The sequence below is a fragment of the Phlebotomus papatasi genome, chromosome 2, assembly GCF_024763615.1.
Source record: "Phlebotomus papatasi isolate M1 chromosome 2, Ppap_2.1, whole genome shotgun sequence".
NCBI classification, from domain to species: Eukaryota; Metazoa; Arthropoda; class Insecta; order Diptera; family Psychodidae; genus Phlebotomus; species Phlebotomus papatasi.
This window is the reverse complement of record NC_077223.1, coordinates 54,881,565-54,898,614: the sequence shown is the minus strand read 5'-3', so window position 1 is coordinate 54,898,614 and position 17,050 is coordinate 54,881,565. Positions and strand designations below refer to the sequence as shown.

At 34.9% G+C, this 17,050-nt stretch overlaps 1 protein-coding gene across 1 annotated transcript in view; it reads right to left on the bottom strand.

Annotated features, from left to right (window-relative positions):
- Positions 1-891, bottom strand: part of LOC129801748 (uncharacterized) — a 136,184-nt gene extending 135,293 nt beyond the window's left edge. The window contains exon 1 of the mRNA XM_055847050.1: positions 129-891. The gene's annotated coding sequence lies outside the window, so the exon portion shown is untranslated. The remainder of the gene's footprint in view (positions 1-128) is intronic.
- Between the last annotated feature and the right edge of the window lie 16,159 nt (positions 892-17,050).

Sequence of the window (17,050 nt, the reverse complement as noted above, 5' to 3'; positions counted from 1 at the left end):
TCGCCGAGAATTCCTAATAATTGTGTATGGTATCGCGCGGAGCCGAATGACTTTTCGTCACATCGCGAAATACTGAGGGTATATGGGTAGGGTAATTGGGCTGCAAATCGATATATCGGCATACTTACATTTTCTTTTATTCAAGCACGTGCTCAGATGGAGATACCGGATGACACTTCCGTGTTCAACACATACACTTACACATACACAAAAGTGGGATGTTTTTGCCCTCCGCTGAGGAATTCCACAGCACTTTTCCACCCAAAACTACGATGTTTTCGCCACTAAAATTAAACCATTCAAACTTGGAAGATGATCCAGCGTCTGGCACTTCTTTTTGAGGTTAGGACCGAAAGGAGGTGCAAACCTCCAGACGGCAATTTTGAGCCAGAAAAGGCACCCAGGCACGGACGCTCGGCCGGCCGGTTGGGTGGAAAAACGGTCGGGTGACTATGAAAAAAGAGGTGGCGCGACAACGGGCGCGACAGAGTCCACGAACTAGCACACCAGAGTATTCTTTAATTAAACCACAGCTAAAACACGGGACCGCCGGAGAGGGTCACGCTTCTCTGACACACGCGGCGTCTCAGTTTTTTTGTCTGGTTACTCTGGGGGCGCTCACTATGATAGTTCACTGTCAAAAATGCCCTCCTGGGGATCTCCCGTGGGGACACCACAATCTCTCAACTCAAATTTCCTTGCTGAAATCTTTCCACACACACGCGTTACGCAAGCCAACTCGGGAAAATTAGCAGGCCATCCGCCACCAGTGTGTTTGTGGCTGCAGAGCGAGAAATGGCCTTGCGTCAGCGCATTTGGAGCCGCATGTTTGAATGGTGGGCGCGCGAAAGAGATCACCAGCTTGCCACCCAACGATAGCCCGCGAACCTCCACTCGCCATCTTTGTAAAGACGCATTTTACGCGGATCGGCCATGTGTGAGTCTTAACACAAGCATCAGTGGAGACGAGTGCCAAAATTTTTGGGTACTAGTGGTTTGTGTATTGGGTGTGGGGGATGGGGTGTGTCTTCCACGAGTCTACTGTGAAACTGAAGGGATTTCCCTGAATAATTCGAGGAAATGTTCCAAAATTCTAGGAATTATACCCTTGTCTATTGATGTTCTCCATTATGTACGGATAAAATTATCAAACCATGTTATACCATACCAAATATAATAAAATTTACCAATTAAAGAATTAGAAAAGGCTATTTAAGCACCTATATTTTTAGTTCAAAGTCAATATACACAAGATAATTTCGAAGCTTTTATTAAAAGCTTCACCGAGAAAAATGGAATGTATTTAAATTAAATATTTTGCATTTAATGTTAAAAATTCTGGGTAATAATCGAATCAATTGACTTTTCTTTCAATACAAATGAAATAATTTTGATTTTGAAAGTAATCACAATAATTTCAAAGGGACAGATAATCCTAACCGGCTTATGTAGGTGAGATTCTTAACGTGAGCTAACTCGGAGTGCATGCAAATTCGATTTAGAGCTGAAGTTGGGAGACGCCATTCAGTTATCTTGAATCAAATTCGTGAAATTATACAAATTTTGTATTTAAACCAAAATATCAAGGATTTGGATGAACTGACAGAAAAGTGTTATATGGGTGAAATGTAGACAAGAATGTTCTCTATAATTTTGCCATAGAACTTGATCTCATCGATTACTCAGAAGCCAAGATAAGTGAGGTTTTTTGTTTCTTAACTTGTTTTTTCATCCAGAGTGCCCCAAGTAGTCATTTGTTGAACTTCAACTATATCAAAGAATTGTTGTATTTTGTGGGACTTTCCATTTAAAACCATATTTTAAGTATCTTTGTGGAGTAGAGGCAGTCAAATTGGCATCTGAGTGATTTCAAAGCGTTATTATGGGAAAAATCAATTTTTTCACACTTAAACGGCAAAATCGGAGTGATAGCGTAGTCTGAGCGGAAAATGATGTATGAACTGAATGTAGAGACAAATGTCCTCTACAATTATGTCGAAGTAATCATCAAAATCGGTTCAGCGACAGTCGAGATAATTGAGGTTATGTGATATTGAAATTGGTTTTTCGACTGTGGCGCCCCTGGTGTTGGTCCCACGAAGTTCAAATATTCTAGAAAGTTGTAGCATTTGGTGAGATCTTTCGTTTAAGCCCTCATTCATCAAAATCGGTCACATAGAACCGGAGATATGATTTTTTGAATTTTGTGAACTTTGACCCTTCATATCTCCGGTTCTGTTGAAACCACAGCGCACATACGCACCATTTTGGAAACGTCCTAGACTGGACTACAACATACTAAAATTTCATTAACTTGCACAATGCCGTTTTTGAGAAAAGTGACTTTGAATTTCGATGAATTTTGACGCTATCACAGCGCCACCTGTGGTGACTTTTTGAACTTCCATCTGAAAGTGCTCATCGAGACGAAACCAAAAAGGTAAAATTTAGGTCGCTATGTTAGTTAGAACCGGAGATAGAGGCCGGTCAATGTTCGAACTTTGACCCCTTATAGCTCGGGTCAGGGGTTTTAGATCGACTTAAGGTTTTTTTTGTTTGATAGGTATAATCAACGGCTACAACATACTAAAATTTCAGCCCGATGCACAATGGAATTTTTGAGTTATTTAACTTATAAGATTTCAAAATTTTCTTTTTAATAATAGCGCCCCTAGCGGTGGTTTTATGATCTTGTGATGTTAGAAGGGGAAGTGGCATTTCACGAGAGCTTTCCAAAAAGCCCTCACTTTTTAAATTCTGACAATTAGAACCGGAGTTATGGCCATTTTAAGAAATTTTTTTTGGACCCTTATAGCTCGGGTCAGGGGGGTCGGGGGACCTTAAGTTTGGTATTAATGGAAAGCTCTAAGGCCCAGCTATAACATACTAAAATTTGAGCCCGCTCGTTGCCATAGGGGCGGAGCTATTGAGAAAACAAAAAAAGGGGGGTCTTCAAAATGGCGGAAGGAGGGGTGGGGGGTGGGGGGTCAATGCACCAAGTTGCAATTTTCACCCGATATATAACCTTTGCCGAAAACCGCAAGTCGATATCTTTTTTAGTTTAGGAGCTATTAAGCTCCAAAGAGCGGCCAGCCGGCCGGCCGGGAACGTAAAATAGCCACATATATATTCGTGATCAGGAAGTGCTGAAACACATTTTGGCCAAGTTTGAGGTCGATCGGACGACATGAAATTTTGTTAGGATTATAGTAGGTGAGATTGTTAAGAATCTCACCTAATATTTTTGCATTCATACGGAGAATAAATATTAGGTGAGATTCTTAACAATCTCAACTACTATAATCCTAACAAAATCTCATGTCCTCCGATCGGCCCCAAACTTTGCCAGAATGTGTTTTGACACTTCCTGATCACGAATATATGGATGGCTAGAAACCGTTCCCGTCCGTTCGTCCGTCCGTCCGTTCGTCCGTCCGTCCGTCCGTCTGTCCGGCCGCTCTTTGGAGCTTAATAGCTCCTAAACTAAAAGAGATATCGACTTGCGGTTTTCGGCAAAGGTTATGTATCGTATGAAAATTGCAACTTGGTGCATTGACCCCCCACCCCCACCCCTCCTTCCGCCATTTTGAATACCCCCTTTTATTGTTTTCTCAATAGCTCCACCCCTATGGCATCGATCGGGCTGAAATTTTAGTATGTTATAGCTAGGTCTTAGGGATTTCGATCAATACCAAACTTAAGGTCCCCCGACCTCCCTGACCCGAGCTATAAGTGTCCAAAAAAAATTTCTTAAAATTGCCATAACTCCGGTTCTAATTGTAAGAATTTAAAAAATGAGGGCTTTTTGGAAAGCTCTCATGAAATTACACTTCTTCTTCTAACATCGCAAGTTCGTAAAACCACCGCTAGGGGCGCTATTTTTAATAAGAAGATTTTTCAATTTTCTAACTTAAATAATTCAAAATTCCTTTAAGCAATCGGGCTGAAATTTTAGTATGTTGTAACCCTTGATTATACCTATCAAACAAAAATATACTTAAGTCGATCCATAACCCCTGACCCAAGCCATAAGGGGTCAAAGTTCGAATATTGACCGGCCTCTATCTCCGGTTCTAATTAACATATCGAACTAAATTTTGGCTTTTTGGTTTTGACTCGATGAGCACTTTCAGATGGAAGTTCAAAAATTCACCACAGGTGGAGCTGCGATAGCGTAAAAATTCATCGAAATTCAAACTCATTTTTCTCAAAAATTCCTATGTGCAAGTTAATGAAATTTTAGTATGTTATAGTATGTTATAGGACGTTTCCAAAATGGGGCGTAGGTGCGCTGTGGTTTCAATAGAACCGGAGATATGAGTTGTCAAAGTTCACAAAATTCAAAAAATCATATCTTCGGTTCTGTGCGACCGATTTTGATGAGTGAGGGCTTAAACGAAAGATCTCACCAAATGCTACAACTTTCTAGAACATTTGAACTCCGTGGGACCAACATCAGGAGCGCCATAGTCCAAAAACAAATTTCAATATCACATAACCTCAATTATCTCGACACGTTCTTAACCGATTTTGATGATTACTTCGACATAATTGTAGAGGACATTTGTCTCTATATTTCGTCCATACATCATTTTTCGATCAGATAATGCGATCTTTCCGATTTTGCCGTTTAAGTGTGAAAAAATTGATTTTTCCCATAATAACGCTTTGAAATCACTCAGATGCCAATTTTACTGCCTCTACTCCACCAAGACACTTAAAACAGTGATGAAAATCCCTTAATCGTTGTTAATTAGTAAATTATTACCATAATTCATAAAAATGCAATAAAAACAAAGCGAAAAATTCTTATTGGAATTCCTAATTTGCTGTGATAGACCTTATGGGTCTATAAGAAGGCTAGCTCGCATGAATTATAAAGCTTAAATGAAAATTTGATTATTCAGAAGAAAACTGAGGATATGCATTCAAATCACTCGCCAAAGTGTTACGTAATATCAACTTGAGACAATGTAATGAGAAGAAAATCCCTTAATCTTTGTTAATTAGTAAATTATTGATATAGTTTATAAAAGTCCAATAAAAACAATGCGAAAATGTCTTATTGCAATTCCCAATTTGCTGTGATAGACCTTATGGGTCTATAAGAAGTCTAGCTGGCATGAATTGTAATGTTTAAATAGAAATTTGATAGTGGAGAAGAAAACTGAGGATTTGCATTTAGATCGTTCGCTAGATCATTCATTAATTAGAATTGGAGATAAAGGCCGTTTAATTTACGAACTTTCACCCCTTATAGCTCGGGTATTTTGTCGTTTGATAGGTCTAATCTGCGGGTATAACATACTAAAATTTCAGCCCGATGTACAAAGGGCTTTTTTGAGTTATTTAATTTAGAAAATTGAAAAATCTTCATTTGAATAATAGCGCCCCTAGCGGTAGTTGTATGAACTTAATATGTTAGAAAGGGAAGTGGCATTTCACGAGAGCTTTCCAAAACCCCCTGAATTTTTAAATTTTGCCAATTAGAATCGGAGTTATGGCCATTTTATGAATTTTTTTTAAATCGTTATAGCTCGGGTCAGGGGATCGGGGGACCTTAAGTTTGGTATTGATGGAAAGCTCTAAGGTCCAGATAAAATATATTAAAATTTGAGCCCGTTTGATGCCATAGGGGCGGAGCTATTGAGAAAACCAAAAAAAGGTGGGTCCTCAAAATGGCGGAAGGAGGGGTGGGGGGTGGGGGTCAATGCACCATGTTGCAATTTTCATACGATATATAACCTTTGCCGAAGACCGCAAGTAGATATCTTTCTTAGTTTAGTAGCTACGACGGACGGACGGACGGGATCGGTTTTTAGCCACCCATATATTCGTGATCGAAAGTGTCAAAACATGTTGTGGCAAAGTTTGGGCGTGATCGGAGGACATGAAATTTTGTTAGGATTATAGTAGGTGAGATTGCTAAGAATTTCACCTAATATCCCTGCCATTTATTGAAGAACTTTGGTGTAATAGACCTTTGTAGTATTGTACTGTTTGTTAAATCCATTTCTGTTTAAACAGTTGAATCTTTTTGTTTGAACTACTTTTACTCCGCGCAAAATTCGTTCTATAGCCAATTTATTCAAAAGAAAACCCCTGCGGATATGCAAGTTTTCGGTCCCGAAAATGTGCTTAATACCGGAATTGAGTGTAGTGACATAATTCACAAAATTCAATAAAAACGAAGCTAAGATTTTCTATCAGACGGTCAATAGTTTTAGTTTTAGAGTGAAATAGTTTTAAAATAAGAAGCATTGGTTTTAATTAATAGAAACCATGATTTTGAACTTAGAATATTATAATTTTAAATTCCTTTAGAGAATCATAGTTTTAATTTTAGAATTTCAGAGTTTTGAACTGTTAATAATAACGAATAGGTTTTGCAAGAGTATTTGCCCAAGCCTTATGCACCCTGCGACTGATATCACTTGTGAATATTATAACTTCCACAATTTATAGATTGAAAATAATGAAATTATTGAAAAAAAATGATGGCCTTAAAAATGCATAAAAAGAAAAATCCAAAATATACTAAAAAAAATGAGAACTTTTTCGGTGAAATTTATTTAACGACATTGTATGACTGTTAACATGTGAGAACGATTAAAGTGAACAACGAAAATATGATTCAGATCCAGACACCCTTTCCAAAAATTATGATAATGTTGTTTCTTTGGCAAAAATGCTTTTATAATTTAGCACAAAAATCCTCCAACACGCAAAATGAGAATGGAAGTGGAGATTTTTTTTTCATTGTAAAAAGATCCTCATGACTGTATTTTGGCATGGAACGAAAAATTGACAGAGAACTCAAAAGTGGCTAAAGAAGTAAATAGAGATTGTCCGTGCGGATGTTTTGTGTTGGATGAAAAAGTTCTGTCTGTGTCTCGTCTTACAAAATGTGATAGGGACAATTTTTCATGTCAAAGAGACGCTTCTTGGCAGCAACAAAAGTGATTCAAAAATATCTGCAGACGATGTTGTGTCATTAATATAATCTCCCGATATTCCATTTCCTCTTATTTTGGCATGAATTGAACAAAAATCGCCAGTCATTTATAATTCTGCGTGTTCGCGGGAGTTGAAAATGGGTGGTTTTTGATGTTTTTCCCAGTCACCCTTTTTTTTGTCATCACCTCTGCAAGTTCAGTTGGTGCATTCTTATCCCCCAAAGCGATGGACTCTGATAGGGAAATTAATGATCCTTTCATGGAAATTCTCTTGCGCGAGAAATTATCTTGTGAATCATCAGCACAACTCATGGTTTCTCCCGTTTCAAACACCTTGGTCCAAATGTGACGGTATACTTGTTGCAATCTCCACTTCGTCAGAATTTAAATGATCTCTTTCATCCCGAATAGGAATTTTCCAAGATTTCTCTCAGACTCAAGGAGAATATATTGACATTTTTAAGATTGGATTCAGGGATTCCTTATCGAGTCTCCTTTGCTATTTTATTTTACACTTAGCAAGATCGGCGATCTCTTTGTTGATCTTCTCCTGGTCAAAATATAATCGTATTTTTTTTTAAAGATCAACAGCAATATGACTTAATGATTTTCAAAATATCAAGATAAACGTATTTCGCTGTACAAATTTTATTTTACAATAAGAGACGAGTAATATAGCAATATAACCCTAAATTTATTATTTATTCGTTTTAAAATTAAACAGAGGAAATATGCAAAAATTGTCGTTTATACTATTTTATTAGACTTATCTTATACTCCCTCCGTTCCGAAATAAGTTGTAAGTTTGGGAAAAATTCTTGTTCCGAAATAAGTCATACATTTGGGAAAAATTGGGATTAAGGGAAAGTTTGTTGGTAAATGTTTTGTGTATCAACAATTATCTCTTGTAAAGAACTATTGCTAATGTCCAGTACTAAAATTAGGGTCCAGTCTTGATGGTATGTTGAGGAACGAATGTCTTAAAAATGCCCTATTTTTGCGTTTTATTTTCAATCTAAAATAGGTGCAGAATGGTGAGAGATACAGACTTGGGACCTTCGGGGGACCCCTACACTAGTTGACCCTGGGACCATTAATATGTCCTTTATTTTGCCCCCCTCCTTCCCTTCCCCTCCAAAATCATGTTTTTTGGGATTGCTCGAAAACACGTCGTGCGATTTTTTTCTTCAATTCTGGATATGTTTTAGAGAAACATATAAATTGTCCCAGGGTCAACTTATGGGGGGTCCGCTGAAGGTCCCAAGTCCCTATCTCTCACCATTTTGCATCCAGATATTCGAAAACATAAAAAAGGATGTTCTTTTTATTGCTCATTCTGCAAAATTTGAGATATAAAAAATGTCATATCGATAATAACTGTTGAGTTCTACTTGTGCATACTAAAAATTTAGAACAAATTCTAGCCTGTAATGTTAATCACAGTCCATCTTGTAGTAATTAACAGTCTACCGGAGCTCTTTGAAAAAAAAAAAAAACGCGAAAAATGGACAAATTCAACATATCGATTCCTCAACTTACCATCGTGATAGGATTCCCATATTGTCCGTGAACATGGAGGATAGTTCATACACAAGATATTTGCAAATAACAAAAACATTCTCTGAAACCATTCCTTAATCCCTAATTTTTTGCCAAACGTATGACTTATTTCGGAACGGAGGGAGTAATATTCATACTCCCTCTTGTATCACAAAAGTCTAACATTTTGTCATGTTCTAGGAAATATGCGATTTTGTTGGGGGTATTCCAAAATGTTGGAAGGGGGTATGGATATGACATCACCTTCTTCTAGCGGCCCATCGAAATTTAATTTTTGCCGAAAACCGTTTGTCGATATCTCTCTCCGTTCTTTCTCTAGAAGTGCCAGATAGAAAGCTGAGATTGTAAAGAATCTTAAGCTAAAAAAAATCCAAATTACATTACACTCTATAAGGAATTTATTTTTCTTTGACTTTGCGAAGATGTTCCATATTGATATATCCTGTAAGTAAAATATTCTTAAAAACGGGACTTAAATGAATCAAAGAAATATTAGGTGAGATTCTTAACAATCTCACCTACTTTTTATACTTCCCCGGATTCCTTTGAGGTGCATGAAAGTTACATATGGTAAATATTTGAAGCCTCGGTCTCTTTTATTTTGGTTTGAAAGACAATGATATTTTGAATTTAAGTTTTGGTCTTTCCTATATAAATATTATAAATTCTTTTAAAATAATCCACCTAATGAAAAGAAATTGAAGCAAAAGAAAAGAATGTATGATGAGATAAATGAAAAGGAAAAACTCAATTAATTTCCCTATAGACTTTTCATTTTGAACATAGGGCTTTTAAGGGTTGGGAAGACACAGGGACGATGCATTGAGGGTAAAACAAGAAGAGTAAAACAATAAATTTCATCTCAATTCTTCGTCTCGTCTCTGAGCTGCGTTTTCTGCAGTTCTCCTCCTTTTGCCATTTTCAACGAACATCCACAGTGAATAAGGAGATGGGGAGGAATGTCCAAAAGAGCTCCAGACTTTCAAGGTTGCTACATCGTGTTGGGTATTTGTGGTCTTGCTGTGCGCCTCCAGACGATATTAATTTGATGTACTAAATAATCGCGGCTCAGCAAAACACACACTCATACACTGATTGCAGTTTCAACCCCTCTTAGGCTTATTGGCGACAACAAGTGGGCGATTATAGGATGAGGATGGGGCATGACAGTAACACTCGAGTGTCAAAGTGATCACCAATGAAGATTTCAGAGATTGCAAAGAATGATAATCGCTCAAAAATTCCAGAACCTTTGAAATGCCATCGAGGACAGAATCACCGTGTCCAACAGAGGAATTCTCGCGGTATTTTTTAACCAGGAGAGGAATTCTGTAACGCTCTGGCAATGCCATATGACAAATTGGGTTCGAATCTTAGGAGAGCTTTTGCGAAAATGCGATTCTGTAGCCGTGACATTGCCATTTCAGCTCACGTGGCATTGTCAGAAGTCACATATTTGAGATTTCTGGCAATTCAAATGACAATGAATTTGGTTAAACAAATCAACCAAGACGTACTGTATTTTCATAAATTCACCAAGTAAAGGGATTTCATTAAAAATTCAATGAGTTGCATTTTCGAACTCATATGATATGACAAAAAAAGCTCGATTGACATTGTCAGGTTTCGAACTCACGCGTGACAATGCCACGAAAATTACAGAATTCCCCTACAGGGTGGTTCACAGACAAGAGTCTTGGGAAAATCAAAAGGTTTATCACTAAAATTTCTGAGAATTCCCTTTTCCCGGTTACAGCCCTATGTTTCAATTCTTAAAATTAAGATCTACAACTATGTATTTAATTTAATTTAAATTATTTTGTTATTATTCAATTCAATTCAATTCAATTCAATTTATTGTCACATTCAGTGTCTTACAAATCCAAAGATTTATTTTAGACTATACATTTTTTTTTGTTGCAACCAACTCTGCTAGACTCCTAAAGCGCCTCAATCACCATTTTTTTAATATAAGCAATAGGAACCTTTTTTTCTGAATTTTTGACTTTGCTTGGCATTTTATTATAATTAATTACTGATTTATAGTATATTGAGTTTAGTCCATACTTTGTTGTTTTTGGCCTAGTCTTAATTATAATATCTCCTCTATTTCTCCTCTCCTCTATGAAATTCTACTGGGTTTTGTGTATGAATCAATTTATGTTTGTTTTTATGAATGTAAATTACTTGTTGTATTTGTATTATATCCTCAATGGGGTTTAGTTGTAAATCTTTATATAAATTGTGACTTCTTGTGTACTTGTTAATTTATTTTTTACTGTTGTTTATAATATTATAAATAATATTACTTTATTACACTTGTATTAAAGACTTTATTGAACACACGACGAACCGTTGTGTTGAATTGAACCGTTAGCTCTTGAGATTAAACACTTTATTCCACTAATATTTTCCACAAATCTTAAGAAATGGCAACACAAGCGAAAAACCAAAATCAGCCTTTTCGTACTTTTCTTTGGAAAAAATGGTCGATTGGTGAAATTTTTCGACGCTAAAAAGTAAAAAGTTATGCCCAATGCACAATACCCTTTGTTTTGTAAATATGTTTTTAAAATTGACTGTGAGAGTGAGTGAGATGACTAGACTTAGATCTTACTCGCTGTCATTGTAATGTCAAAAACATGCTTACAAAACAAAATTTATTGTGCGTTGGGCATTACACTGTCAATTGAGGTGACAATTTCATATGTTAAAATTTATTCATATGAATGGATTTCACTTTATCTGGAGCACAATGAACCAAATAATAAAATCATAGCATATAAATATACATATAAAAATTTATTTACTGTATTTATTGAAGAAAAAATTGCCTGTCCGATTTGTATTTACGAAAATGTTTAATTTGTATACCAATGTCCAAATTGTATCACTTTGCCCTAGTAGATTATAAGAAAAAAAATAAGTTAAAAAATCACTAAGACTGTAGAAAAAAAGCTTTTAAAACCTAATTAACTTAAAATCTTTTAAATTAAACAGTAAATGCTAATATAAGGTAAAGAACTCTCTAGTCGGCCGTTTCACAAGTCGGCCACTATGGGTTCTTCAAGTCGGCCGGTGGAATTATTTATTCAATTTATATAACTTTGCAATAATATTCCAGGAGTTTTATCTCATCATAAGGTCAATAATTGTATAAATAACACAAATGACCGAGAATATAAATTAAATTGGACACAAAACATTAAAAAAAATCATTAAAAGTCGGAGGATGCAAATTCATCTTAAGCAATATTAGCCATTCTTCAGCATATTCTGATATACAGTAGAGTCTCGCTATAGTCCATATTTGGTTTCAAATTTGACACTTGGGTCGCACTATAGTCCATGTAATTTTTTAAAATTATCAACGATTTTTAGTACCGTCGTTGCGGGTGACTTTGCACGTTTTTTCGCTGTTTTTCAACTTTGCCCTGTAAAAGTGGATAGTTAAAGTGAAGGGAGGGGGGTTTTTGAGTAAAATTATTTGTATTCAGTTGTTAATGAATGGATTTTGTGCCACTAGCATTAATTTTATAAAATTTTACTATGTTTAAAAAAATCAAGAAAAAAGGCTCGCACTGGGGATAAGGTGCGGGTGACTTTGCACTTTTCAATAAATACTAAAAAATCAACAATTTCTGATAATAAACGACAATGAAGATCTTCACATCTAAGGGTAAGATGCACGAGATCTACAAGATGACATGATCGCCATCTTGATTTGACGTTTCTGTCCGCCATTTTGAATAACTGTCAAAATCTAAAACAGGTTCGATTGGGTTAAAATTTTAGTATGTTGTAGCTGATATCAAGACCTTTTCAGAACGTATCTATGTTCCGGTCTACGTCAAGTATTTACCTTGATACAGAGACTCAAAGTTTAAAAATTTGAAATATTCATTTTTTGGCGATCTTTATTTTCTAATCCTGAATTTTAAAACCTAAACGAAATGCCTCAGTAACCATTAGAAATGGTTGAGACTTTTATTTTATATATTTATTTACTCTAACATAATTAAAAAAAATAAATGAAAAGTGCATTTATTTATTTTTTTATTTTTTCATCTTTGCAAAAGTTTTTCAGATCTTCAAGTAATATGCTGTTATAAAGAAAAACATTACTTTTCTTTTTGTTTGTTATTTAGATCTCATCGCCTAACGATAGCACTGCCTTTTTTGTGATGGTTTCGATAAAAGAAGCTCTCTGTAGTTCTGTATTAATGAAAATGTCAAAATTTTGAACTTAGAGCCCCAATATCCAGACAATCGCTTGACCTAGGTCGTATTTTATATATGTTCTGAAAAGGTCTTAACTTCAGCCAGAACATACTAAAATTTCAGCTCAATCGGATAAGTTTTTTGTTTTGACAGTTATTCAAAATGGCGGACAGAATTGTCAAATCAAGATGGCGACCACACCATTTTGTAGATCTCGGTCATTTTATCTTAAGTTATAAAAAAATTGGATAATTTTTGGCCAAATACTTCTATAATAAAGCTTAAGAAAGTCCATTATACGCAATTTTATAATATAAATCATGCGTTCTTAGGAAGACTATAGTGAAAAAAAGGAATTTACTAAAAATAATGAACAAAATCGAAGTGGATTATTCTAGCCAGATAAATTTAGAATAGATTTGGACAATTTACTTCTCTGAAATCGATTTTGGAATTGCATCTTCAGATAACTTTTTCGCGGAGTCGTTTTTTGACAAAATACCTATACTAGGATTTCATTGACTATTACTGAAACTACAAGAATCCTTTTGAGGATCATTGTACCTTACTTGGTACTTAACATATCCCTATATACTTTGACATGGTAGACCGGATCGGCGAGGACTATCAATAAGTGCTAGAATTGTTCAAAGTCTCACGAACAGCAGAGTGCAAAGTCACCCGCAACGACGGTATTGAAATTGCTCGACGGCTTCCACTTTCTTTGCGATTGTGGTACTTGTCCTTGCTCTCTTCATTGTGGATCACAATTATCACAACTATTTAATAAAGTTTGCCAAAAATATTAAAATAATTATGCATGTCGCATACTAAAAAACATAACCTAACTTAAAATCAGTGTTTTGAAATAAACGGTCGATAAATTGTGGACTATAGAGCGATGGCTTATAGCGAGACTCTACTGTATCTTATAACAATCTTGACATATTTCCACAAGGAGTTATTTGATTTATTACCGATTACTTACAGTACAGATTACTTCAGCAGTCAAATTTTGAATCACACCGAAAGTTGAGAACTTTATCTAACTCACTGTGCAAGAATTTTATTTTCATTATTGATTAAAATATTAATTTTCTGTCTTATGATGTCTTTTAGACGCTTCAAAATAGCGTATAATATTTTCTAATTTTCCTTAATAGAACTTGAATTTTCACAAAAAACAGCGAGAACATTTTTGTACACCTAATATTAGTATTGTTTTATAAATTTACTGCTTGGAATGTAAGACGAATCAAAACCATATAATTTCATGAAAAACTATTTTTTATTTTTTTTGTTTTATATTTTTCAAGTTCAACTAATACATTTTTTAGTTTAAGATAAATCATTTTCAGAAATTTACTTATTTCTTAATATTTATCATTTCAGTGTGGTTTAAAAATTTGTTTTTCTTCCAAAAATAATAAAACAATACAAATTCAACATATGTAAAAGCTTAATTCAATATTTAGTTTTACAACTATATTACAAAAGCAAACAAGATCAATTTGCTTTATATTTTATTACAATTTAGTACATAACAATACAAAGTCATTTTTTTGTTTATTAAGTGTAATATTATAATTGTTTAGTTTGGATACACAATAATATAAAATAGTAATTTATGATTTTATTGGATAATCCAATATGAATATTTTTATAATGTGCATATCTATTTAGCGATTTATGCATTTGAAATAAATACACGAAAGTTTTCCACAAAAACTGAAACCTAAGCCTAAAAGAGAAAGAGGAAGTGAGGTTGATCTCAACCACAAACAATTTATTTTTACTGAATAAGCAATTCGATGAGTAAGCACCAAGATAATAGAATACGCTGAATCCCTTGGACATCTCTTGAGCGATCATAGCGATTGATTCCTGGGGAGTTGATTGCTGAAATTACTGCTGATGCTACATTGGACCAAGTAGAGAGGGAGGCAATCGACCTGACCCAGAGGCATCATTAGCGGAGAGTCCGGTGCATCGGGAATTGGCATCGGCATTGTGATTGACAGTGTGACGGAAGGGCATTGAAATGGGTGGCGACGTAAACTCCCCGGAGTGAATAATTCATGCACTCTGCAATTCTTTTTCTTCTGTGCATCAGCTTTCTTCCCGGAGCGAACAAGTGTGCGCTTCGCGGGGTGACTGCACGTTGCTGACCCGACCTGGCTGGCCATTGCTCCACCGGCCGAACCAATCCAATGGGTAAAATAGAGACAGAGACATAAGATAAGAGAGACAGAGCCATTTTATCCGCGTCCCAACAGACGTCGAGGGCGAGGGCAACGTCTCGCGCATTCTGGCTTCACTTTGCCAGGACGCCAAATATACCGCGATCTTCCAGCTCTTTGCCGCCATCCAACTTGCTCTTTTGCCCGCATTTTGCTGCCTGGAGAATGCAACAGATTTTGCACTATTTTAATTAACATCCATTGAATTGATGCAATTGCAGATTAAGAGGTAAAAGTGCGACAATGTATACAGACTAAAAGGTACGATAATTACTAGATTAAACCGACAGTGTAGGTAAAGTTGTTATTGCATCTGCAATTAAAAAGAAATTGAAAGAGAAACAAACGAGATAGCCAAATATTTAAATGAACAAAGTTTGGTCTAAAGTTGTTAGACCGTTATTCAAATTACTGCTACTTATAATTTAAGGATTAGAAAAACATACTTCTCAAGGTCCTTCATAAACATGATTTGAAAATATATCAAAAAGAATTTCACTTTAAAATTTAGCGCTAATTTAGAACAGTCCTTGTATTATATATGTACACTCAAAAAAATCCACGGTTAAATGGGTATGTAAAACAGGGTTTGACTATCAAACTGATGCCAAACCCTGTTTCAACCTAAACGTGGCAAGGTTTGACGTACAAGTATTTTTTAAACCCTGTTTCAACCAAACCCTGAAAAGGTAGAAAAACAAATCCTGTTATGGATATTGATTAACCTTGCCGTCAGTAAACCTTGGCAGGAATGAAGACCAATCCTCGTCACGATTATATTTTAAACCCTGTTTTCGTCAAACCCTGGCAAGAGTAAACCATAATCCTTGTCAGGGGTATATTTTAAAACCTTTTTCTCAGTAAACCCTGGCAAGAATGAAGACCAATCCTCGGCATGTTTATACCTTAAACCCTGTTTCGTCAAACCCTGGAAGGAGTATGGCTTAACCCGTAACACGGGTTACACTCAACCCTTGTTTCCATCAACCCCTGGCAAGCGGAAAAACAACCCTTGTCATGAGTTTATTCAAATCTCGCCTCTTTCAACCCCTGGATGACTATTTTCAACCCTTGTTAAGATTAAAATCAAATTTACTTGGAAAATAATTAAATAAACTAGAAATTCTTATTATAATATTTTGCATCACTAAGGAAATAAAAAGTAACGGCTAGAATTAAGTTTATACTTTAGTCGTTATTTTCTTATTTTCTCAGTGAAGAAAAATATTATAAAAGGAATTTCTAAGCCTTATTTAATTGTCTTACATGTAAATTTGACTTAAATTCTAACAAAGATTGAAAAATGATCTCCAAGAAGTTTACTTAAGTGAGATTTGAATTTCTCATATACATACATCAGTGTAGAAGTATAAAAAATTATAATTAGGTTAAGTAAACATTTAGAATTTATTACAATAAAATGGTACTTGTTTCTCTAACAATATATCATTATAATTCCTTATTTTACTATTAAATAATTACAATTTAACACAAATATAAGAATTTATAACTCCTAGTTATTTCATTACTTTAAACTACATGTTACTTTCTGTATTCTGGGCATGAACCAATAAACTTATTATTATTATTAAAACTTAACTTTATTATATTATTATTTTTTAAGGTCTCGTAAAAATATCTGTTATTTAAAGCTTTTTAAAACAATAGTGGCAAAAACTAGGGAGTAAATTTTACAACAGCATGAGAAAAGGTTTTTTCAAAATAATTAAGTAAAAACTTAGGAAAATCCATCAAGAAAAATTGACAGTATTTGTTTACCTATATTCTATTTCAACATTTAATCTTATCTCAATGAAAAATAAGTAAATATATCTAGATTACCTGAACAACTATGGCGTCTACACACTAGTAGAAATTTTTTTTTAAAATGCCTTTTTAAAAAAAATTCTGACGTTTCTACCTACAAGGATATGGGAAATTTGATTTAAAAAGGCATTTAAAAAAAAATTCTACTAGTGTGTAGACGCCATTAATATATACATATTAAATATATACATATTCTTTGATAACATAGTACAACATGTGAAGAATATTTTCTCATCTTAAAGCTTG